Source organism: Coffea arabica, chromosome 11e (genome assembly GCF_036785885.1).
Source record: "Coffea arabica cultivar ET-39 chromosome 11e, Coffea Arabica ET-39 HiFi, whole genome shotgun sequence".
In the NCBI taxonomy this organism is placed as follows: Eukaryota; Viridiplantae; Streptophyta; class Magnoliopsida; order Gentianales; family Rubiaceae; genus Coffea; species Coffea arabica.
In genome coordinates this window covers 46,132,772-46,157,225 of record NC_092331.1, presented here as the reverse complement: position 1 = coordinate 46,157,225, position 24,454 = coordinate 46,132,772, and the positions used below count along the sequence as shown (strand labels likewise).

The window sequence follows — 24,454 nt, the reverse complement described above, 5'->3', positions numbered from 1 at the left end:
TTTTTGTTTCAAAATCCAAATTTCCTATTCGTTCTTTATCCTGTAGTAATTTAGCTCCGTCGGAACGATTGCTTAATATTTTGCTTCTTGTCGAAGCGTGAAGGAGGATCTGAAGGCGCGAGACAAATCAGGAACGGTACGGCTCGATCAAAGCCCGGATCGTCGCTCAAATTTGTCGGCGCAAATGTATCACCGCAACTAGGGGTGGCAATTTTCGACACGACCTGAAAACACGACACGAACCTAACACGAAATTAATGGGTTTGGGTTGAGATTTCGGGAATTCGGGTCAGAATCGGGTTGGACCCGATGAACCCGAAAAGAAAACCGGTCGATTTCGGGTCAACCCGTGGTGACCTGATATGACCCGTTTACGAATTAAAAATAATTTAATAAACATAAAAATAATTTTATCTAACTAAACTAAGTTATTCTTTTTTTCAAAGGCATTAATTACTTAATCCTAAACGAATTTATTTAATTTGTGTGAAGTTGAAATTATTATACTTGGACAAATAATATATTATATTATTTTTCACTTTTGTATTGTTTTAATTTATTTTATATTTTGCTTGGGATAAAACACTTTTACGGTGTTTAATTTATTTTAGATTTGATTTGGAATCATTTATTTAAATTTTTATTACTTGATTATGTAATTAGTTTTGTGAGAAATTGATTTTATTAGAAATTACAGTGATAAATTAATAAATTAAAATTAAGTTTCGGGTCATTTCGGGTCGACCCGCCGCCCCGTAAACCTGAAATTTTCGGGTTCGGGTCAGCATACCTGACCCGTCACGGGTTGGCGGGTCGGGGTTCGGGTCAACAGATTTTCTGGCGGGTCTGTTGACCCGAACCCGACCCGCCAACCTGATTTGGACCCGAATTGCCACCCCTAACTGCAAGCGTGAAGGATTGATTTCATGATAATTTAGAGTTGCGGGATGAGGGAAAAAAACAGGGTGCAAATCAATAACAAAAAAAAATATAAAGTAAATAAATAAAAGGATAAGAGGAAAATGCTTGAATTGACGCTTAAAATGAATTTCGGTCTAGAAAAGCCACACTGCTTCGCAGGACGGGGTAGTTTAAAAGAATAAAGCGAAAGGAACATGGCGGGTGCGATCATACCAGCACTAATGCACCGGATCCCATCAGAACTCCGAAGTTAAGCGTGCTTGGGCGAGAGTAGTACTAGGATGGGTGACCCCCTGGGAAGTCCTCGTGTTGCACCCCTCTCTTTTTTGTTTCGAAATCCAAATTTCCTATTCGTTCTTTATCCTGTAGTAATTTAGCTCCGTCGGAACGATTGCTTAATATTTTGCTTCTTGTCGAAGCGTGAAGGAGGATCTGAAGGCGCGAGACAAATCAGGAACGGTACGGCTCGATCAAAGCCCGGATCGTCGCTCAAATTTGTCGGCGCAAATGTATCACCGCAACTAGGGGTGGCAATTTTCGACACGACCTGAAAACACGACACGAACCTAACACGAAATTAATGGGTTTGGGTTGAGGTTTCGGGAATTCGGGTCAGAATCGGGTTGGACCCGATGAACCCGAAAAGAAAACCGGTCGATTTCGGGTCAACCCGTGGTGACCTGATATGACCCGATATGACCCGTTTACGAATTAAAAATAATTTAATAAACATAAAAATAATTTTATCTAACTAAACTAAGTTATTCTTTTTTTCAAAGGCACTAATTACTTAATCCTAAACGAATTTATTTAATTTGTGTGAAGTTGAAATTATTATACTTGGACAAATAATATATTATATTATTTTTCACTTTTGTATTGTTTTAATTTATTTTATATTTTGCTTGGGATAAAACACTTTTACGGTGTTTAATTTATTTTAGATTTGATTTGGAATCATTTATTTAAATTTTTATTACTTGATTATGTAATTAGTTTTGTGAGAAATTGATTTTATTAGAAATTACAGTGATAAATTAATAAATTAAAATTAAGTTTCGGGACATTTCGGGTCGACCCGCCGCCCCGTAAACCTGAAATTTTCGGGTTCGGGTCAGCATACCTGACCCGTCACGGGTTGGCGGGTCGGGGTTCGGGTCAACAGATTTTCTGGCGGGTCTGTTGACCCGAACTCGACCCGCCAACCTGATTTGGACCCGAATTGCCACCCCTAACTGCAAGCGTGAAGGATTGATTTCATGATAATTTAGAGTTGCGGGATGAGGGAAAAAAACAGGGTGCAAATCAATAACAAAAAAAAATATAAAGTAAATAAATAAAAGGATAAGAGGAAAATGCTTGAATTGACGCTTAAAATGAATTTCGGTCTAGAAAAGCCACACTGCTTCGCAGGACGGGGTAGTTTAAAAGAATAAAGCGAAAGGAACATGGCGGGTGCGATCATACCAGCACTAATGCACCGGATCCCATCAGAACTCCGAAGTTAAGCGTGCTTGGGCGAGAGTAGTACTAGGATGGGTGACCCCCTGGGAAGTCCTCGTGTTGCACCCCTCTCTTTTTTGTTTCGAAATCCAAATTTCCTATTCGTTCTTTATCCTGTAGTAATTTAGCTCCGTCGGAACGATTGCTTAATATTTTGCTTCTTGTCGAAGCGTGAAGGAGGATCTGAAGGCGCGAGACAAATCAGGAACGGTACGGCTCGATCAAAGCCCGGATCGTCGCTCAAATTTGTCGGCGCAAATGTATCACCGCAACTAGGGGTGGCAATTTTCGACACGACCTGAAAACACGACACGAACCTAACACGAAATTAATGGGTTTGGGTTGAGGTTTCGGGAATTCGGGTCAGAATCGGGTTGGACCCGATGAACCCGAAAAGAAAACCGGTCGATTTCGGGTCAACCCGTGGTGACCTGATATGACCCGATATGACCCGTTTACGAATTAAAAATAATTTAATAAACATAAAAATAATTTTATCTAACTAAACTAAGTTATTCTTTTTTTCAAAGGCACTAATTACTTAATCCTAAACGAATTTATTTAATTTGTGTGAAGTTGAAATTATTATACTTGGACAAATAATATATTATATTATTTTTCACTTTTGTATTGTTTTAATTTATTTTATATTTTGCTTGGGATAAAACACTTTTACGGTGTTTAATTTATTTTAGATTTGATTTGGAATCATTTATTTAAATTTTTATTACTTGATTATGTAATTAGTTTTGTGAGAAATTGATTTTATTAGAAATTACAGTGATAAATTAATAAATTAAAATTAAGTTTCGGGTCATTTCGGGTCGACCCGCCGCCCCGTAAACCTGAAATTTTCGGGTTCGGGTCAGCATACCTGACCCGTCACGGGTTGGCGGGTCGGGGTTCGGGTCAACAGATTTTCTGGCGGGTCTGTTGACCCGAACCCGACCCGCCAACCTGATTTGGACCCGAATTGCCACCCCTAACTGCAAGCGTGAAGGATTGATTTCATGATAATTTAGAGTTGCGGGATGAGGGAAAAAAACAGGGTGCAAATCAATAACAAAAAAAAATATAAAGTAAATAAATAAAAGGATAAGAGGAAAATGCTTGAATTGACGCTTAAAATGAATTTCGGTCTAGAAAAGCCACACTGCTTCGCAGGACGGGGTAGTTTAAAAGAATAAAGCGAAAGGAACATGGCGGGTGCGATCATACCAGCACTAATGCACCGGATCCCATCAGAACTCCGAAGTTAAGCGTGCTTGGGCGAGAGTAGTACTAGGATGGGTGACCCCCTGGGAAGTCCTCGTGTTGCACCCCTCTCTTTTTTGTTTCGAAATCCAAATTTCCTATTCGTTCTTTATCCTGTAGTAATTTAGCTCCGTCGGAACGATTGCTTAATATTTTGCTTCTTGTCGAAGCGTGAAGGAGGATCTGAAGGCGCGAGACAAATCAGGAACGGTACGGCTCGATCAAAGCCCGGATCGTCGCTCAAATTTGTCGGCGCAAATGTATCACCGCAACTAGGGGTGGCAATTTTCGACACGACCTGAAAACACGACACGAACCTAACACGAAATTAATGGGTTTGGGTTGAGGTTTCGGGAATTCGGGTCAGAATCGGGTTGGACCCGATGAACCCGAAAAGAAAACCGGTCGATTTCGGGTCAACCCGTGGTGACCTGATATGACCCGATATGACCCGTTTACGAATTAAAAATAATTTAATAAACATAAAAATAATTTTATCTAACTAAACTAAGTTATTCTTTTTTTCAAAGGCATTAATTACTTAATCCTAAACGAATTTATTTAATTTGTGTGAAGTTGAAATTATTATACTTGGACAAATAATATATTATATTATTTTTCACTTTTGTATTGTTTTAATTTATTTTATATTTTGCTTGGGATAAAACACTTTTACGGTGTTTAATTTATTTTAGATTTGATTTGGAATCATTTATTTAAATTTTTATTACTTGATTATGTAATTAGTTTTGTGAGAAATTGATTTTATTAGAAATTACAGTGATAAATTAATAAATTAAAATTAAGTTTCGGGTCATTTCGGGTCGACCCGCCGCCCCGTAAACCTGAAATTTTCGGGTTCGGGTCAGCATACCTGACCCGTCACGGGTTGGCGGGTCGGGGTTCGGGTCAACAGATTTTCTGGCGGGTCTGTTGACCCGAACCCGACCCGCCAACCTGATTTGGACCCGAATTGCCACCCCTAACTGCAAGCGTGAAGGATTGATTTCATGATAATTTAGAGTTGCGGGATGAGGGAAAAAAACAGGGTGCAAATCAATAACAAAAAAAAATATAAAGTAAATAAATAAAAGGATAAGAGGAAAATGCTTGAATTGACGCTTAAAATGAATTTCGGTCTAGAAAAGCCACACTGCTTCGCAGGACGGGGTAGTTTAAAAGAATAAATCGAAAGGAACATGGCGGGTGCGATCATACCAGCACTAATGCACCGGATCCCATCAGAACTCCGAAGTTAAGCGTGCTTGGGCGAGAGTAGTACTAGGATGGGTGACCCCCTGGGAAGTCCTCGTGTTGCACCCCTCTCTTTTTTGTTTCGAAATCCAAATTTCCTATTCGTTCTTTATCCTGTAGTAATTTAGCTCCGTCGGAACGATTGCTTAATATTTTGCTTCTTGTCGAAGCGTGAAGGAGGATCTGAAGGCGCGAGACAAATCAGGAACGGTACGGCTCGATCAAAGCCCGGATCGTCGCTCAAATTTGTCGGCGCAAATGTATCACCGCAACTAGGGGTGGCAATTTTCGACACGACCTGAAAACACGACACGAACCTAACACGAAATTAATGGGTTTGGGTTGAGGTTTCGGGAATTCGGGTCAGAATCGGGTTGGACCCGATGAACCCGAAAAGAAAACCGGTCGATTTCGGGTCAACCCGTGGTGACCTGATATGACCCGATATGACCCGTTTACGAATTAAAAATAATTTAATAAACATAAAAATAATTTTATCTAACTAAACTAAGTTATTCTTTTTTTCAAAGGCATTAATTACTTAATCCTAAACGAATTTATTTAATTTGTGTGAAGTTGAAATTATTATACTTGGACAAATAATATATTATATTATTTTTCACTTTTGTATTGTTTTAATTTATTTTATATTTTGCTTGGGATAAAACACTTTTACGGTGTTTAATTTATTTTAGATTTGATTTGGAATCATTTATTTAAATTTTTATTACTTGATTATGTAATTAGTTTTGTGAGAAATTGATTTTATTAGAAATTACAGTGATAAATTAATAAATTAAAATTAAGTTTCGGGTCATTTCGGGTCGACCCGCCGCCCCGTAAACCTGAAATTTTCGGGTTCGGGTCAGCATACCTGACCCGTCACGGGTTGGCGGGTCGGGGTTCGGGTCAACAGATTTTCTGGCGGGTCTGTTGACCCGAACCCGACCCGCCAACCTGATTTGGACCCGAATTGCCACCCCTAACTGCAAGCGTGAAGGATTGATTTCATGATAATTTAGAGTTGCGGGATGAGGGAAAAAAACAGGGTGCAAATCAATAACAAAAAAAAATATAAAGTAAATAAATAAAAGGATAAGAGGAAAATGCTTGAATTGACGCTTAAAATGAATTTCGGTCTAGAAAAGCCACACTGCTTCGCAGGACGGGGTAGTTTAAAAGAATAAAGCGAAAGGAACATGGCGGGTGCGATCATACCAGCACTAATGCACCGGATCCCATCAGAACTCCGAAGTTAAGCGTGCTTGGGCGAGAGTAGTACTAGGATGGGTGACCCCCTGGGAAGTCCTCGTGTTGCACCCCTCTCTTTTTTGTTTCGAAATCCAAATTTCCTATTCGTTCTTTATCCTGTAGTAATTTAGCTCCGTCGGAACGATTGCTTAATATTTTGCTTCTTGTCGAAGCGTGAAGGAGGATCTGAAGGCGCGAGACAAATCAGGAACGGTACGGCTCGATCAAAGCCCGGATCGTCGCTCAAATTTGTCGGCGCAAATGTATCACCGCAACTAGGGGTGGCAATTTTCGACACGACCTGAAAACACGACACGAACCTAACACGAAATTAATGGGTTTGGGTTGAGGTTTCGGGAATTCGGGTCAGAATCGGGTTGGACCCGATGAACCCGAAAAGAAAACCGGTCGATTTCGGGTCAACCCGTGGTGACCTGATATGACCCGATATGACCCGTTTACGAATTAAAAATAATTTAATAAACATAAAAATAATTTTATCTAACTAAACTAAGTTATTCTTTTTTTCAAAGGCATTAATTACTTAATCCTAAACGAATTTATTTAATTTGTGTGAAGTTGAAATTATTATACTTGGACAAATAATATATTATATTATTTTTCACTTTTGTATTGTTTTAATTTATTTTATATTTTGCTTGGGATAAAACACTTTTACGGTGTTTAATTTATTTTAGATTTGATTTGGAATCATTTATTTAAATTTTTATTACTTGATTATGTAATTAGTTTTGTGAGAAATTGATTTTATTAGAAATTACAGTGATAAATTAATAAATTAAAATTAAGTTTCGGGTCATTTCGGGTCGACCCGCCGCCCCGTAAACCTGAAATTTTCGGGTTCGGGTCAGCATACCTGACCCGTCACGGGTTGGCGGGTCGGGGTTCGGGTCAACAGATTTTCTGGCGGGTCTGTTGACCCGAACCCGACCCGCCAACCTGATTTGGACCCGAATTGCCACCCCTAACTGCAAGCGTGAAGGATTGATTTCATGATAATTTAGAGTTGCGGGATGAGGGAAAAAAACAGGGTGCAAATCAATAACAAAAAAAAATATAAAGTAAATAAATAAAAGGATAAGAGGAAAATGCTTGAATTGACGCTTAAAATGAATTTCGGTCTAGAAAAGCCACACTGCTTCGCAGGACGGGGTAGTTTAAAAGAATAAAGCGAAAGGAACATGGCGGGTGCGATCATACCAGCACTAATGCACCGGATCCCATCAGAACTCCGAAGTTAAGCGTGCTTGGGCGAGAGTAGTACTAGGATGGGTGACCCCCTGGGAAGTCCTCGTGTTGCACCCCTCTCTTTTTTGTTTCGAAATCCAAATTTCCTATTCGTTCTTTATCCTGTAGTAATTTAGCTCCGTCGGAACGATTGCTTAATATTTTGCTTCTTGTCGAAGCGTGAAGGAGGATCTGAAGGCGCGAGACAAATCAGGAACGGTACGGCTCGATCAAAGCCCGGATCGTCGCTCAAATTTGTCGGCGCAAATGTATCACCGCAACTAGGGGTGGCAATTTTCGACACGACCTGAAAACACGACACGAACCTAACACGAAATTAATGGGTTTGGGTTGAGATTTCGGGAATTCGGGTCAGAATCGGGTTGGACCCGATGAACCCGAAAAGAAAACCGGTCGATTTCGGGTCAACCCGTGGTGACCTGATATGACCCGTTTACGAATTAAAAATAATTTAATAAACATAAAAATAATTTTATCTAACTAAACTAAGTTATTCTTTTTTTCAAAGGCATTAATTACTTAATCCTAAACGAATTTATTTAATTTGTGTGAAGTTGAAATTATTATACTTGGACAAATAATATATTATATTATTTTTCACTTTTGTATTGTTTTAATTTATTTTATATTTTGCTTGGGATAAAACACTTTTACGGTGTTTAATTTATTTTAGATTTGATTTGGAATCATTTATTTAAATTTTTATTACTTGATTATGTAATTAGTTTTGTGAGAAATTGATTTTATTAGAAATTACAGTGATAAATTAATAAATTAAAATTAAGTTTCGGGTCATTTCGGGTCGACCCGCCGCCCCGTAAACCTGAAATTTTCGGGTTCGGGTCAGCATACCTGACCCGTCACGGGTTGGCGGGTCGGGGTTCGGGTCAACAGATTTTCTGGCGGGTCTGTTGACCCGAACCCGACCCGCCAACCTGATTTGGACCCGAATTGCCACCCCTAACTGCAAGCGTGAAGGATTGATTTCATGATAATTTAGAGTTGCGGGATGAGGGAAAAAAACAGGGTGCAAATCAATAACAAAAAAAAATATAAAGTAAATAAATAAAAGGATAAGAGGAAAATGCTTGAATTGACGCTTAAAATGAATTTCGGTCTAGAAAAGCCACACTGCTTCGCAGGACGGGGTAGTTTAAAAGAATAAAGCGAAAGGAACATGGCGGGTGCGATCATACCAGCACTAATGCACCGGATCCCATCAGAACTCCGAAGTTAAGCGTGCTTGGGCGAGAGTAGTACTAGGATGGGTGACCCCCTGGGAAGTCCTCGTGTTGCACCCCTCTCTTTTTTGTTTCGAAATCCAAATTTCCTATTCGTTCTTTATCCTGTAGTAATTTAGCTCCGTCGGAACGATTGCTTAATATTTTGCTTCTTGTCGAAGCGTGAAGGAGGATCTGAAGGCGCGAGACAAATCAGGAACGGTACGGCTCGATCAAAGCCCGGATCGTCGCTCAAATTTGTCGGCGCAAATGTATCACCGCAACTAGGGGTGGCAATTTTCGACACGACCTGAAAACACGACACGAACCTAACACGAAATTAATGGGTTTGGGTTGAGGTTTCGGGAATTCGGGTCAGAATCGGGTTGGACCCGATGAACCCGAAAAGAAAACCGGTCGATTTCGGGTCAACCCGTGGTGACCTGATATGACCCGATATGACCCGTTTACGAATTAAAAATAATTTAATAAACATAAAAATAATTTTATCTAACTAAACTAAGTTATTCTTTTTTTCAAAGGCACTAATTACTTAATCCTAAACGAATTTATTTAATTTGTGTGAAGTTGAAATTATTATACTTGGACAAATAATATATTATATTATTTTTCACTTTTGTATTGTTTTAATTTATTTTATATTTTGCTTGGGATAAAACACTTTTACGGTGTTTAATTTATTTTAGATTTGATTTGGAATCATTTATTTAAATTTTTATTACTTGATTATGTAATTAGTTTTGTGAGAAATTGATTTTATTAGAAATTACAGTGATAAATTAATAAATTAAAATTAAGTTTCGGGACATTTCGGGTCGACCCGCCGCCCCGTAAACCTGAAATTTTCGGGTTCGGGTCAGCATACCTGACCCGTCACGGGTTGGCGGGTCGGGGTTCGGGTCAACAGATTTTCTGGCGGGTCTGTTGACCCGAACTCGACCCGCCAACCTGATTTGGACCCGAATTGCCACCCCTAACTGCAAGCGTGAAGGATTGATTTCATGATAATTTAGAGTTGCGGGATGAGGGAAAAAAACAGGGTGCAAATCAATAACAAAAAAAAATATAAAGTAAATAAATAAAAGGATAAGAGGAAAATGCTTGAATTGACGCTTAAAATGAATTTCGGTCTAGAAAAGCCACACTGCTTCGCAGGACGGGGTAGTTTAAAAGAATAAAGCGAAAGGAACATGGCGGGTGCGATCATACCAGCACTAATGCACCGGATCCCATCAGAACTCCGAAGTTAAGCGTGCTTGGGCGAGAGTAGTACTAGGATGGGTGACCCCCTGGGAAGTCCTCGTGTTGCACCCCTCTCTTTTTTGTTTCGAAATCCAAATTTCCTATTCGTTCTTTATCCTGTAGTAATTTAGCTCCGTCGGAACGATTGCTTAATATTTTGCTTCTTGTCGAAGCGTGAAGGAGGATCTGAAGGCGCGAGACAAATCAGGAACGGTACGGCTCGATCAAAGCCCGGATCGTCGCTCAAATTTGTCGGCGCAAATGTATCACCGCAACTAGGGGTGGCAATTTTCGACACGACCTGAAAACACGACACGAACCTAACACGAAATTAATGGGTTTGGGTTGAGGTTTCGGGAATTCGGGTCAGAATCGGGTTGGACCCGATGAACCCGAAAAGAAAACCGGTCGATTTCGGGTCAACCCGTGGTGACCCGATATGACCCGTTTACGAATTAAAAATAATTTAATAAACATAAAAATAATTTTATCTAACTAAACTAAGTTATTCTTTTTTTCAAAGGCATTAATTACTTAATCCTAAACGAATTTATTTAATTTGTGTGAAGTTGAAATTATTATACTTGGACAAATAATATATTATATTATTTTTCACTTTTGTATTGTTTTAATTTATTTTATATTTTGCTTGGGATAAAACACTTTTACGGTGTTTAATTTATTTTAGATTTGATTTGGAATCATTTATTTAAATTTTTATTACTTGATTATGTAATTAGTTTTGTGAGAAATTGATTTTATTAGAAATTACAGTGATAAATTAATAAATTAAAATTAAGTTTCGGGTCATTTCGGGTCGACCCGCCGCCCCGTAAACCTGAAATTTTCGGGTTCGGGTCAGCATACCTGACCCGTCACGGGTTGGCGGGTCGGGGTTCGGGTCAACAGATTTTCTGGCGGGTCTGTTGACCCGAACCCGACCCGCCAACCTGATTTGGACCCGAATTGCCACCCCTAACTGCAAGCGTGAAGGATTGATTTCATGATAATTTAGAGTTGCGGGATGAGGGAAAAAAACAGGGTGCAAATCAATAACAAAAAAAAATATAAAGTAAATAAATAAAAGGATAAGAGGAAAATGCTTGAATTGACGCTTAAAATGAATTTCGGTCTAGAAAAGCCACACTGCTTCGCAGGACGGGGTAGTTTAAAAGAATAAAGCGAAAGGAACATGGCGGGTGCGATCATACCAGCACTAATGCACCGGATCCCATCAGAACTCCGAAGTTAAGCGTGCTTGGGCGAGAGTAGTACTAGGATGGGTGACCCCCTGGGAAGTCCTCGTGTTGCACCCCTCTCTTTTTTGTTTCGAAATCCAAATTTCCTATTCGTTCTTTATCCTGTAGTAATTTAGCTCCGTCGGAACGATTGCTTAATATTTTGCTTCTTGTCGAAGCGTGAAGGAGGATCTGAAGGCGCGAGACAAATCAGGAACGGTACGGCTCGATCAAAGCCCGGATCGTCGCTCAAATTTGTCGGCGCAAATGTATCACCGCAACTAGGGGTGGCAATTTTCGACACGACCTGAAAACACGACACGAACCTAACACGAAATTAATGGGTTTGGGTTGAGGTTTCGGGAATTCGGGTCAGAATCGGGTTGGACCCGATGAACCCGAAAAGAAAACCGGTCGATTTCGGGTCAACCCGTGGTGACCTGATATGACCCGATATGACCCGTTTACGAATTAAAAATAATTTAATAAACATAAAAATAATTTTATCTAACTAAACTAAGTTATTCTTTTTTTCAAAGGCACTAATTACTTAATCCTAAACGAATTTATTTAATTTGTGTGAAGTTGAAATTATTATACTTGGACAAATAATATATTATATTATTTTTCACTTTTGTATTGTTTTAATTTATTTTATATTTTGCTTGGGATAAAACACTTTTACGGTGTTTAATTTATTTTAGATTTGATTTGGAATCATTTATTTAAATTTTTATTACTTGATTATGTAATTAGTTTTGTGAGAAATTGATTTTATTAGAAATTACAGTGATAAATTAATAAATTAAAATTAAGTTTCGGGTCATTTCGGGTCGACCCGCCGCCCCGTAAACCTGAAATTTTCGGGTTCGGGTCAGCATACCTGACCCGTCACGGGTTGGCGGGTCGGGGTTCGGGTCAACAGATTTTCTGGCGGGTCTGTTGACCCGAACCCGACCCGCCAACCTGATTTGGACCCGAATTGCCACCCCTAACTGCAAGCGTGAAGGATTGATTTCATGATAATTTAGAGTTGCGGGATGAGGGAAAAAAACAGGGTGCAAATCAATAACAAAAAAAAATATAAAGTAAATAAATAAAAGGATAAGAGGAAAATGCTTGAATTGACGCTTAAAATGAATTTCGGTCTAGAAAAGCCACACTGCTTCGCAGGACGGGGTAGTTTAAAAGAATAAAGCGAAAGGAACATGGCGGGTGCGATCATACCAGCACTAATGCACCGGATCCCATCAGAACTCCGAAGTTAAGCGTGCTTGGGCGAGAGTAGTACTAGGATGGGTGACCCCCTGGGAAGTCCTCGTGTTGCACCCCTCTCTTTTTTGTTTCGAAATCCAAATTTCCTATTCGTTCTTTATCCTGTAGTAATTTAGCTCCGTCGGAACGATTGCTTAATATTTTGCTTCTTGTCGAAGCGTGAAGGAGGATCTGAAGGCGCGAGACAAATCAGGAACGGTACGGCTCGATCAAAGCCCGGATCGTCGCTCAAATTTGTCGGCGCAAATGTATCACCGCAACTAGGGGTGGCAATTTTCGACACGACCTGAAAACACGACACGAACCTAACACGAAATTAATGGGTTTGGGTTGAGGTTTCGGGAATTCGGGTCAGAATCGGGTTGGACCCGATGAACCCGAAAAGAAAACCGGTCGATTTCGGGTCAACCCGTGGTGACCTGATATGACCCGATATGACCCGTTTACGAATTAAAAATAATTTAATAAACATAAAAATAATTTTATCTAACTAAACTAAGTTATTCTTTTTTTCAAAGGCATTAATTACTTAATCCTAAACGAATTTATTTAATTTGTGTGAAGTTGAAATTATTATACTTGGACAAATAATATATTATATTATTTTTCACTTTTGTATTGTTTTAATTTATTTTATATTTTGCTTGGGATAAAACACTTTTACGGTGTTTAATTTATTTTAGATTTGATTTGGAATCATTTATTTAAATTTTTATTACTTGATTATGTAATTAGTTTTGTGAGAAATTGATTTTATTAGAAATTACAGTGATAAATTAATAAATTAAAATTAAGTTTCGGGTCATTTCGGGTCGACCCGCCGCCCCGTAAACCTGAAATTTTCGGGTTCGGGTCAGCATACCTGACCCGTCACGGGTTGGCGGGTCGGGGTTCGGGTCAACAGATTTTCTGGCGGGTCTGTTGACCCGAACCCGACCCGCCAACCTGATTTGGACCCGAATTGCCACCCCTAACTGCAAGCGTGAAGGATTGATTTCATGATAATTTAGAGTTGCGGGATGAGGGAAAAAAACAGGGTGCAAATCAATAACAAAAAAAAATATAAAGTAAATAAATAAAAGGATAAGAGGAAAATGCTTGAATTGACGCTTAAAATGAATTTCGGTCTAGAAAAGCCACACTGCTTCGCAGGACGGGGTAGTTTAAAAGAATAAAGCGAAAGGAACATGGCGGGTGCGATCATACCAGCACTAATGCACCGGATCCCATCAGAACTCCGAAGTTAAGCGTGCTTGGGCGAGAGTAGTACTAGGATGGGTGACCCCCTGGGAAGTCCTCGTGTTGCACCCCTCTCTTTTTTGTTTCAAAATCCAAATTTCCTATTCGTTCTTTATCCTGTAGTAATTTAGCTCCGTCGGAACGATTGCTTAATATTTTGCTTCTTGTCGAAGCGTGAAGGAGGATCTGAAGGCGCGAGACAAATCAGGAACGGTACGGCTCGATCAAAGCCCGGATCGTCGCTCAAATTTGTCGGCGCAAATGTATCACCGCAACTAGGGGTGGCAATTTTCGACACGACCTGAAAACACGACACGAACCTAACACGAAATTAATGGGTTTGGGTTGAGATTTCGGGAATTCGGGTCAGAATCGGGTTGGACCCGATGAACCCGAAAAGAAAACCGGTCGATTTCGGGTCAACCCGTGGTGACCTGATATGACCCGTTTACGAATTAAAAATAATTTAATAAACATAAAAATAATTTTATCTAACTAAACTAAGTTATTCTTTTTTTCAAAGGCATTAATTACTTAATCCTAAACGAATTTATTTAATTTGTGTGAAGTTGAAATTATTATACTTGGACAAATAATATATTATATTATTTTTCACTTTTGTATTGTTTTAATTTATTTTATATTTTGCTTGGGATAAAACACTTTTACGGTGTTTAATTTATTTTAGATTTGATTTGGAATCATTTATTTAAATTTTTATTACTTGATTATGTAATTAGTTTTGTGAGAAATTGATTTTATTAGAAATTACAGTGATAAATTAATAAATTAAAATTAAGTTTCGGGTCATTTCGGGTCGACCCGCCGCCCCGTAAACCTGAAATTTTCGGGTTCGGGTCAGCATACCTGACCCGTCACGGGTTGGCGGGTCGGGGTTCGGGTCAACAGATTTTCTGGCGGGTCTGTTGACCCGAACCCGACCCGCCAACCTGATTTGGACCCGAATTGCCACCCCTAACTGCAAGCGTGAAGGATTGATTTCATGATAATTTAGAGTTGCGGGATGAGGGAAAAAAACAGGGTGCAAATCAATAACAAAAAAAAATATAAAGTAAATAAATAAAAGGATAAGAGGAAAATGCTTGAATTGACGCTTAAAATGAATTTCGGTCTAGAAAAGCCACACTGCTTCGCAGGACGGGGTAGTTTAAAAGAATAAAGCGAAAGGAACATGGCGGGTGCGATCATACCAGCACTAATGCACCGGATCCCATCAGAACTCCGAAGTTAAGCGTGCTTGGGCGAGAGTAGTACTAGGATGGGTGACCCCCTGGGAAGTCCTCGTGTTGCACCCCTCTCTTTTTTGTTTCGAAATCCAAATTTCCTATTCGTTCTTTATCCTGTAGTAATTTAGCTCCGTCGGAACGATTGCTTAATATTTTGCTTCTTGTCGAAGCGTGAAGGAGGATCTGAAGGCGCGAGACAAATCAGGAACGGTACGGCTCGATCAAAGCCCGGATCGTCGCTCAAATTTGTCGGCGCAAATGTATCACCGCAACTAGGGGTGGCAATTTTCGACACGACCTGAAAACACGACACGAACCTAACACGAAATTAATGGGTTTGGGTTGAGGTTTCGGGAATTCGGGTCAGAATCGGGTTGGACCCGATGAACCCGAAAAGAAAACCGGTCGATTTCGGGTCAACCCGTGGTGACCTGATATGACCCGATATGACCCGTTTACGAATTAAAAATAATTTAATAAACATAAAAATAATTTTATCTAACTAAACTAAGTTATTCTTTTTTTCAAAGGCACTAATTACTTAATCCTAAACGAATTTATTTAATTTGTGTGAAGTTGAAATTATTATACTTGGACAAATAATATATTATATTATTTTTCACTTTTGTATTGTTTTAATTTATTTTATATTTTGCTTGGGATAAAACACTTTTACGGTGTTTAATTTATTTTAGATTTGATTTGGAATCATTTATTTAAATTTTTATTACTTGATTATGTAATTAGTTTTGTGAGAAATTGATTTTATTAGAAATTACAGTGATAAATTAATAAATTAAAATTAAGTTTCGGGACATTTCGGGTCGACCCGCCGCCCCGTAAACCTGAAATTTTCGGGTTCGGGTCAGCATACCTGACCCGTCACGGGTTGGCGGGTCGGGGTTCGGGTCAACAGATTTTCTGGCGGGTCTGTTGACCCGAACTCGACCCGCCAACCTGATTTGGACCCGAATTGCCACCCCTAACTGCAAGCGTGAAGGATTGATTTCATGATAATTTAGAGTTGCGGGATGAGGGAAAAAAACAGGGTGCAAATCAATAACAAAAAAAAATATAAAGTAAATAAATAAAAGGATAAGAGGAAAATGCTTGAATTGACGCTTAAAATGAATTTCGGTCTAGAAAAGCCACACTGCTTCGCAGGACGGGGTAGTTTAAAAGAATAAAGCGAAAGGAACATGGCGGGTGCGATCATACCAGCACTAATGCACCGGATCCCATCAGAACTCCGAAGTTAAGCGTGCTTGGGCGAGAGTAGTACTAGGATGGGTGACCCCCTGGGAAGTCCTCGTGTTGCACCCCTCTCTTTTTTGTTTCGAAATCCAAATTTCCTATTCGTTCTTTATCCTGTAGTAATTTAGCTCCGTCGGAACGATTGCTTAATATTTTGCTTCTTGTCGAAGCGTGAAGGAGGATCTGAAGGCGCGAGACAAATCAGGAACGGTACGGCTCGATCAAAGCCCGGATCGTCGCTCAAATTTGTCGGCGCAAATGTATCACCGCAACTAGGGGTGGCAATTTTCGACACGACCTGAAAACACGACACGAACCTAACACGAAATTAATGGGTTTGGGTTGAGGTTTCGGGAATTCGGGTCAGAATCGGGTTGGACCCGATGAACCCGAAAAGAAAACCGGTCGATTTCGGGTCAACCCGTGGTGACCTGATATGACCCGATATGACCCGTTTACGAATTAAAAATAATTTAATAAACATAAAAATAATTTTATCTAACTAAACTAAGTTATTCTTTTTTTCAAAGGCACTAATTACTTAATCCTAAACGAATTTATTTAATTTGTGTGAAGTTGAAATTATTATACTTGGACAAATAATATATTATATTATTTTTCACTTTTGTATTGTTTTAATTTATTTTATATTTTGCTTGGGATAAAACACTTTTACGGTGTTTAATTTATTTTAGATTTGATTTGGAATCATTTATTTAAATTTTTATTACTTGATTATGTAATTAGTTTTGTGAGAAATTGATTTTATTAGAAATTACAGTGATAAATTAATAAATTAAAATTAAGTTTCGGGTCATTTCGGGTCGACCCGCCGCCCCGTAAACCTGAAATTTTCGGGTTCGGGTCAGCATACCTGACCCGTCACGGGTTGGCGGGTCGGGGTTCGGGTCAACAGATTTTCTGGCGGGTCTGTTGACCCGAACCCGACCCGCCAACCTGATTTGGACCCGAATTGCCACCCCTAACTGCAAGCGTGAAGGATTGATTTCATGATAATTTAGAGTTGCGGGATGAGGGAAAAAAACAGGGTGCAAATCAATAACAAAAAAAAATATAAAGTAAATAAATAAAAGGATAAGAGGAAAATGCTTGAATTGACGCTTAAAATGAATTTCGGTCTAGAAAAGCCACACTGCTTCGCAGGACGGGGTAGTTTAAAAGAATAAAGCGAAAGGAACATGGCGGGTGCGATCATACCAGCACTAATGCACCGGATCCCATCAGAACTCCGAAGTTAAGCGTGCTTGGGCGAGAGTAGTACTAGGATGGGTGACCCCCTGGGAAGTCCTCGTGTTGCACCCCTCTCTTTTTTGTTTCGAAATCCAAATTTCCTATTCGTTCTTTATCCTGTAGTAATTTAGCTCCGTCGGAACGATTGCTTAATATTTTGCTTCTTGTCGAAGCGTGAAGGAGGATCTGAAGGCGCGAGACAAATCAGGAACGGTACGGCTCGATCAAAGCCCGGATCGTCGCTCAAATTTGTCGGCGCAAATGTATCACCGCAACTAGGGGTGGCAATTTTCGACACGACCTGAAAACACGACACGAACCTAACACGAAATTAATGGGTTTGGGTTGAGGTTTCGGGAATTCGGGTCAGAATCGGGTTGGACCCGATGAACCCGAAAAGAAAACCGGTCGATTTCGGGTCAACCCGTGGTGACCTGATATGACCCGATATGACCCGTTTACGAATTAAAAATAATTTAATAAACATAAAAATAATTTTATCTAACTAAACTAAGTTATTCTTTTTTTCAAAGGCATTAATTACTTAATCCTAAACGAATTTATTTAATTTGTGTGAAGTTGAAATTATTATACTTGGACAAATAATATATTATATTATTTTTCACTTTTGTATTGTTTTAATTTATTTTATATTTTGCTTGGGATAAAACACTTTTACGGTGTTTAATTTATTTTAGATTTGATTTGGAATCATTTATTTAAATTTTTATTACTTGATTATGTAATTAGTTTTGTGAGAAATTGATTTTATTAGAAATTACAGTGATAAATTAATAAATTAAAATTAAGTTTCGGGTCATTTCGGGTCGACCCGCCGCCCCGTAAACCTGAAATTTTCGGGTTCGGGTCAGCATACCTGACCCGTCACGGGTTGGCGGGTCGGGGTTCGGGTCAACAGATTTTCTGGCGGGTCTGTTGACCCGAACCCGACCCGCCAACCTGATTTGGACCCGAATTGCCACCCCTAACTGCAAGCGTGAAGGATTGATTTCATGATAATTTAGAGTTGCGGGATGAGGGAAAAAAACAGGGTGCAAATCAATAACAAAAAAAAATATAAAGTAAATAAATAAAAGGATAAGAGGAAAATGCTTGAATTGACGCTTAAAATGAATTTCGGTCTAGAAAAGCCACACTGCTTCGCAGGACGGGGTAGTTTAAAAGAATAAATCGAAAGGAACATGGCGGGTGCGATCATACCAGCACTAATGCACCGGATCCCATCAGAACTCCGAAGTTAAGCGTGCTTGGGCGAGAGTAGTACTAGGATGGGTGACCCCCTGGGAAGTCCTCGTGTTGCACCCCTCTCTTTTTTGTTTCGAAATCCAAATTTCCTATTCGTTCTTTATCCTGTAGTAATTTAGCTCCGTCGGAACGATTGCTTAATATTTTGCTTCTTGTCGAAGCGTGAAGGAGGATCTGAAGGCGCGAGACAAATCAGGAACGGTACGGCTCGATCAAAGCCCGGATCGTCGCTCAAATTTGTCGGCGCAAATGTATCACCGCAACTAGGGGTGGCAATTTTCGACACGACCTGAAAACACGACACGAACCTAACACGAAATTAATGGGTTTGGGTTGAGGTTTCGGGAATTCGGGTCAGAATCGGGTTGGACCCGATGAACCCGAAAAGAAAACCGGTCGATTTCGGGTCAACCCGTGGTGACCTGATATGACCCGATATGACCCGTTTACGAATTAAAAATAATTTAATAAACATAAAAATAATTTTATCTAACTAAACTAAGTTATTCTTTTTTTCAAAGGCATTAATTACTTAATCCTAAACGAATTTATTTAATTTGTGTGAAGTTGAAATTATTATACTTGGACAAATAATATATTATATTATTTTTCACTTTTGTATTGTTTTAATTTATTTTATATTTTGCTTGGGATAAAACACTTTTACGGTGTTTAATTTATTTTAGATTTGATTTGGAATCATTTATTTAAATTTTTATTACTTGATTATGTAATTAGTTTTGTGAGAAATTGATTTTATTAGAAATTACAGTGATAAATTAATAAATTAAAATTAAGTTTCGGGTCATTTCGGGTCGACCCGCCGCCCCGTAAACCTGAAATTTTCGGGTTCGGGTCAGCATACCTGACCCGTCACGGGTTGGCGGGTCGGGGTTCGGGTCAACAGATTTTCTGGCGGGTCTGTTGACCCGAACCCGACCCGCCAACCTGATTTGGACCCGAATTGCCACCCCTAACTGCAAGCGTGAAGGATTGATTTCATGATAATTTAGAGTTGCGGGATGAGGGAAAAAAACAGGGTGCAAATCAATAACAAAAAAAAATATAAAGTAAATAAATAAAAGGATAAGAGGAAAATGCTTGAATTGACGCTTAAAATGAATTTCGGTCTAGAAAAGCCACACTGCTTCGCAGGACGGGGTAGTTTAAAAGAATAAAGCGAAAGGAACATGGCGGGTGCGATCATACCAGCACTAATGCACCGGATCCCATCAGAACTCCGAAGTTAAGCGTGCTTGGGCGAGAGTAGTACTAGGATGGGTGACCCCCTGGGAAGTCCTCGTGTTGCACCCCTCTCTTTTTTGTTTCGAAATCCAAATTTCCTATTCGTTCTTTATCCTGTAGTAATTTAGCTCCGTCGGAACGATTGCTTAATATTTTGCTTCTTGTCGAAGCGTGAAGGAGGATCTGAAGGCGCGAGACAAATCAGGAACGGTACGGCTCGATCAAAGCCCGGATCGTCGCTCAAATTTGTCGGCGCAAATGTATCACCGCAACTAGGGGTGGCAATTTTCGACACGACCTGAAAACACGACACGAACCTAACACGAAATTAATGGGTTTGGGTTGAGGTTTCGGGAATTCGGGTCAGAATCGGGTTGGACCCGATGAACCCGAAAAGAAAACCGGTCGATTTCGGGTCAACCCGTGGTGACCTGATATGACCCGATATGACCCGTTTACGAATTAAAAATAATTTAATAAACATAAAAATAATTTTATCTAACTAAACTAAGTTATTCTTTTTTTCAAAGGCATTAATTACTTAATCCTAAACGAATTTATTTAATTTGTGTGAAGTTGAAATTATTATACTTGGACAAATAATATATTATATTATTTTTCACTTTTGTATTGTTTTAATTTATTTTATATTTTGCTTGGGATAAAACACTTTTACGGTGTTTAATTTATTTTAGATTTGATTTGGAATCATTTATTTAAATTTTTATTACTTGATTATGTAATTAGTTTTGTGAGAAATTGATTTTATTAGAAATTACAGTGATAAATTAATAAATTAAAATTAAGTTTCGGGTCATTTCGGGTCGACCCGCCGCCCCGTAAACCTGAAATTTTCGGGTTCGGGTCAGCATACCTGACCCGTCACGGGTTGGCGGGTCGGGGTTCGGGTCAACAGATTTTCTGGCGGGTCTGTTGACCCGAACCCGACCCGCCAACCTGATTTGGACCCGAATTGCCACCCCTAACTGCAAGCGTGAAGGATTGATTTCATGATAATTTAGAGTTGCGGGATGAGGGAAAAAAACAGGGTGCAAATCAATAACAAAAAAAAATATAAAGTAAATAAATAAAAGGATAAGAGGAAAATGCTTGAATTGACGCTTAAAATGAATTTCGGTCTAGAAAAGCCACACTGCTTCGCAGGACGGGGTAGTTTAAAAGAATAAAGCGAAAGGAACATGGCGGGTGCGATCATACCAGCACTAATGCACCGGATCCCATCAGAACTCCGAAGTTAAGCGTGCTTGGGCGAGAGTAGTACTAGGATGGGTGACCCCCTGGGAAGTCCTCGTGTTGCACCCCTCTCTTTTTTGTTTCGAAATCCAAATTTCCTATTCGTTCTTTATCCTGTAGTAATTTAGCTCCGTCGGAACGATTGCTTAATATTTTGCTTCTTGTCGAAGCGTGAAGGAGGATCTGAAGGCGCGAGACAAATCAGGAACGGTACGGCTCGATCAAAGCCCGGATCGTCGCTCAAATTTGTCGGCGCAAATGTATCACCGCAACTAGGGGTGGCAATTTTCGACACGACCTGAAAACACGACACGAACCTAACACGAAATTAATGGGTTTGGGTTGAGATTTCGGGAATTCGGGTCAGAATCGGGTTGGACCCGATGAACCCGAAAAGAAAACCGGTCGATTTCGGGTCAACCCGTGGTGACCTGATATGACCCGTTTACGAATTAAAAATAATTTAATAAACATAAAAATAATTTTATCTAACTAAACTAAGTTATTCTTTTTTTCAAAGGCATTAATTACTTAATCCTAAACGAATTTATTTAATTTGTGTGAAGTTGAAATTATTATACTTGGACAAATAATATATTATATTATTTTTCACTTTTGTATTGTTTTAATTTATTTTATATTTTGCTTGGGATAAAACACTTTTACGGTGTTTAATTTATTTTAGATTTGATTTGGAATCATTTATTTAAATTTTTATTACTTGATTATGTAATTAGTTTTGTGAGAAATTGATTTTATTAGAAATTACAGTGATAAATTAATAAATTAAAATTAAGTTTCGGGTCATTTCGGGTCGACCCGCCGCCCCGTAAACCTGAAATTTTCGGGTTCGGGTCAGCATACCTGACCCGTCACGGGTTGGCGGGTCGGGGTTCGGGTCAACAGATTTTCTGGCGGGTCTGTTGACCCGAACCCGACCCGCCAACCTGATTTGGACCCGAATTGCCACCCCTAACTGCAAGCGTGAAGGATTGATTTCATGATAATTTAGAGTTGCGGGATGAGGGAAAAAAACAGGGTGCAAATCAATAACAAAAAAAAATATAAAGTAAATAAATAAAAGGATAAGAGGAAAATGCTTGAATTGACGCTTAAAATGAATTTCGGTCTAGAAAAGCCACACTGCTTCGCAGGACGGGGTAGTTTAAAAGAATAAAGCGAAAGGAACATGGCGGGTGCGATCATACCAGCACTAATGCACCGGATCCCATCAGAACTCCGAAGTTAAGCGTGCTTGGGCGAGAGTAGTACTAGGATGGGTGACCCCCTGGGAAGTCCTCGTGTTGCACCCCTCTCTTTTTTGTTTCGAAATCCAAATTTCCTATTCGTTCTTTATCCTGTAGTAATTTAGCTCCGTCGGAACGATTGCTTAATATTTTGCTTCTTGTCGAAGCGTGAAGGAGGATCTGAAGGCGCGAGACAAATCAGGAACGGTACGGCTCGATCAAAGCCCGGATCGTCGCTCAAATTTGTCGGCGCAAATGTATCACCGCAACTAGGGGTGGCAATTTTCGACACGACCTGAAAACACGACACGAACCTAACACGAAATTAATGGGTTTGGGTTGAGGTTTCGGGAATTCGGGTCAGAATCGGGTTGGACCCGATGAACCCGAAAAGAAAACCGGTCGATTTCGGGTCAACCCGTGGTGACCTGATATGACCCGATATGACCCGTTTACGAATTAAAAATAATTTAATAAACATAAAAATAATTTTATCTAACTAAACTAAGTTATTCTTTTTTTCAAAGGCACTAATTACTTAATCCTAAACGAATTTATTTAATTTGTGTGAAGTTGAAATTATTATACTTGGACAAATAATATATTATATTATTTTTCACTTTTGTATTGTTTTAATTTATTTTATATTTTGCTTGGGATAAAACACTTTTACGGTGTTTAATTTATTTTAGATTTGATTTGGAATCATTTATTTAAATTTTTATTACTTGATTATGTAATTAGTTTTGTGAGAAATTGATTTTATTAGAAATTACAGTGATAAATTAATAAATTAAAATTAAGTTTCGGGACATTTCGGGTCGACCCGCCGCCCCGTAAACCTGAAATTTTCGGGTTCGGGTCAGCATACCTGACCCGTCACGGGTTGGCGGGTCGGGGTTCGGGTCAACAGATTTTCTGGCGGGTCTGTTGACCCGAACTCGACCCGCCAACCTGATTTGGACCCGAATTGCCACCCCTAACTGCAAGCGTGAAGGATTGATTTCATGATAATTTAGAGTTGCGGGATGAGGGAAAAAAACAGGGTGCAAATCAATAACAAAAAAAAATATAAAGTAAATAAATAAAAGGATAAGAGGAAAATGCTTGAATTGACGCTTAAAATGAATTTCGGTCTAGAAAAGCCACACTGCTTCGCAGGACGGGGTAGTTTAAAAGAATAAAGCGAAAGGAACATGGCGGGTGCGATCATACCAGCACTAATGCACCGGATCCCATCAGAACTCCGAAGTTAAGCGTGCTTGGGCGAGAGTAGTACTAGGATGGGTGACCCCCTGGGAAGTCCTCGTGTTGCACCCCTCTCTTTTTTGTTTCGAAATCCAAATTTCCTATTCGTTCTTTATCCTGTAGTAATTTAGCTCCGTCGGAACGATTGCTTAATATTTTGCTTCTTGTCGAAGCGTGAAGGAGGATCTGAAGGCGCGAGACAAATCAGGAACGGTACGGCTCGATCAAAGCCCGGATCGTCGCTCAAATTTGTCGGCGCAAATGTATCACCGCAACTAGGGGTGGCAATTTTCGACACGACCTGAAAACACGACACGAACCTAACACGAAATTAATGGGTTTGGGTTGAGGTTTCGGGAATTCGGGTCAGAATCGGGTTGGACCCGATGAACCCGAAAAGAAAACCGGTCGATTTCGGGTCAACCCGTGGTGACCCGATATGACCCGTTTACGAATTAAAAATAATTTAATAAACATAAAAATAATTTTATCTAACTAAACTAAGTTATTCTTTTTTTCAAAGGCATTAATTACTTAATCCTAAACGAATTTATTTAATTTGTGTGAAGTTGAAATTATTATACTTGGACAAATAATATATTATATTATTTTTCACTTTTGTATTGTTTTAATTTATTTTATATTTTGCTTGGGATAAAACACTTTTACGGTGTTTAATTTATTTTAGATTTGATTTGGAATCATTTATTTAAATTTTTATTACTTGATTATGTAATTAGTTTTGTGAGAAATTG

General features: G+C 39.3%; 19 non-coding genes across 19 annotated transcripts; all 19 read left to right on the top strand.

Moving 5' to 3' along the window:
- The first annotated feature begins 1,120 nt into the window (after positions 1-1,120).
- On the top strand, positions 1,121-1,239 carry LOC140029526 (5S ribosomal RNA). The gene has a single exon (XR_011833432.1). It is a non-coding gene; the product is annotated as a 5S ribosomal RNA (ribosomal RNA).
- A 1,135-nt stretch (positions 1,240-2,374) lies between these two features.
- On the top strand, positions 2,375-2,493 carry LOC140029525 (5S ribosomal RNA). Its single transcript, XR_011833431.1, has one exon. It is a non-coding gene; the product is annotated as a 5S ribosomal RNA (ribosomal RNA).
- Positions 2,494-3,628: 1,135 nt separating this feature from the next.
- Positions 3,629-3,747, top strand: LOC140029524 (5S ribosomal RNA). The gene has a single exon (XR_011833430.1). It is a non-coding gene; the product is annotated as a 5S ribosomal RNA (ribosomal RNA).
- A 1,135-nt stretch (positions 3,748-4,882) lies between these two features.
- On the top strand, positions 4,883-5,001 carry LOC140029523 (5S ribosomal RNA). The gene has a single exon (XR_011833429.1). It is a non-coding gene; the product is annotated as a 5S ribosomal RNA (ribosomal RNA).
- Positions 5,002-6,136: 1,135 nt separating this feature from the next.
- On the top strand, positions 6,137-6,255 carry LOC140029522 (5S ribosomal RNA). Its single transcript, XR_011833428.1, has one exon. It is a non-coding gene; the product is annotated as a 5S ribosomal RNA (ribosomal RNA).
- A 1,135-nt stretch (positions 6,256-7,390) lies between these two features.
- Positions 7,391-7,509, top strand: LOC140029521 (5S ribosomal RNA). The gene has a single exon (XR_011833427.1). It is a non-coding gene; the product is annotated as a 5S ribosomal RNA (ribosomal RNA).
- Positions 7,510-8,634: 1,125 nt separating this feature from the next.
- Positions 8,635-8,753, top strand: LOC140029520 (5S ribosomal RNA). The gene has a single exon (XR_011833426.1). It is a non-coding gene; the product is annotated as a 5S ribosomal RNA (ribosomal RNA).
- Positions 8,754-9,888: 1,135 nt separating this feature from the next.
- On the top strand, positions 9,889-10,007 carry LOC140029519 (5S ribosomal RNA). The gene has a single exon (XR_011833425.1). It is a non-coding gene; the product is annotated as a 5S ribosomal RNA (ribosomal RNA).
- A 1,125-nt stretch (positions 10,008-11,132) lies between these two features.
- On the top strand, positions 11,133-11,251 carry LOC140029517 (5S ribosomal RNA). The gene has a single exon (XR_011833422.1). It is a non-coding gene; the product is annotated as a 5S ribosomal RNA (ribosomal RNA).
- Positions 11,252-12,386: 1,135 nt separating this feature from the next.
- LOC140029516 (5S ribosomal RNA) lies at positions 12,387-12,505 on the top strand. Its single transcript, XR_011833421.1, has one exon. It is a non-coding gene; the product is annotated as a 5S ribosomal RNA (ribosomal RNA).
- Positions 12,506-13,640: 1,135 nt separating this feature from the next.
- On the top strand, positions 13,641-13,759 carry LOC140029515 (5S ribosomal RNA). The gene has a single exon (XR_011833420.1). It is a non-coding gene; the product is annotated as a 5S ribosomal RNA (ribosomal RNA).
- Positions 13,760-14,884: 1,125 nt separating this feature from the next.
- Positions 14,885-15,003, top strand: LOC140029514 (5S ribosomal RNA). The gene has a single exon (XR_011833419.1). It is a non-coding gene; the product is annotated as a 5S ribosomal RNA (ribosomal RNA).
- A 1,135-nt stretch (positions 15,004-16,138) lies between these two features.
- LOC140029513 (5S ribosomal RNA) lies at positions 16,139-16,257 on the top strand. Its single transcript, XR_011833418.1, has one exon. It is a non-coding gene; the product is annotated as a 5S ribosomal RNA (ribosomal RNA).
- A 1,135-nt stretch (positions 16,258-17,392) lies between these two features.
- LOC140029512 (5S ribosomal RNA) lies at positions 17,393-17,511 on the top strand. Its single transcript, XR_011833417.1, has one exon. It is a non-coding gene; the product is annotated as a 5S ribosomal RNA (ribosomal RNA).
- Positions 17,512-18,646: 1,135 nt separating this feature from the next.
- Positions 18,647-18,765, top strand: LOC140029511 (5S ribosomal RNA). The gene has a single exon (XR_011833416.1). It is a non-coding gene; the product is annotated as a 5S ribosomal RNA (ribosomal RNA).
- Positions 18,766-19,900: 1,135 nt separating this feature from the next.
- LOC140029510 (5S ribosomal RNA) lies at positions 19,901-20,019 on the top strand. The gene has a single exon (XR_011833415.1). It is a non-coding gene; the product is annotated as a 5S ribosomal RNA (ribosomal RNA).
- Positions 20,020-21,154: 1,135 nt separating this feature from the next.
- Positions 21,155-21,273, top strand: LOC140029509 (5S ribosomal RNA). The gene has a single exon (XR_011833414.1). It is a non-coding gene; the product is annotated as a 5S ribosomal RNA (ribosomal RNA).
- A 1,125-nt stretch (positions 21,274-22,398) lies between these two features.
- On the top strand, positions 22,399-22,517 carry LOC140029508 (5S ribosomal RNA). Its single transcript, XR_011833413.1, has one exon. It is a non-coding gene; the product is annotated as a 5S ribosomal RNA (ribosomal RNA).
- Positions 22,518-23,652: 1,135 nt separating this feature from the next.
- Positions 23,653-23,771, top strand: LOC140029506 (5S ribosomal RNA). Its single transcript, XR_011833411.1, has one exon. It is a non-coding gene; the product is annotated as a 5S ribosomal RNA (ribosomal RNA).
- Positions 23,772-24,454: the final 683 nt, after the last annotated feature.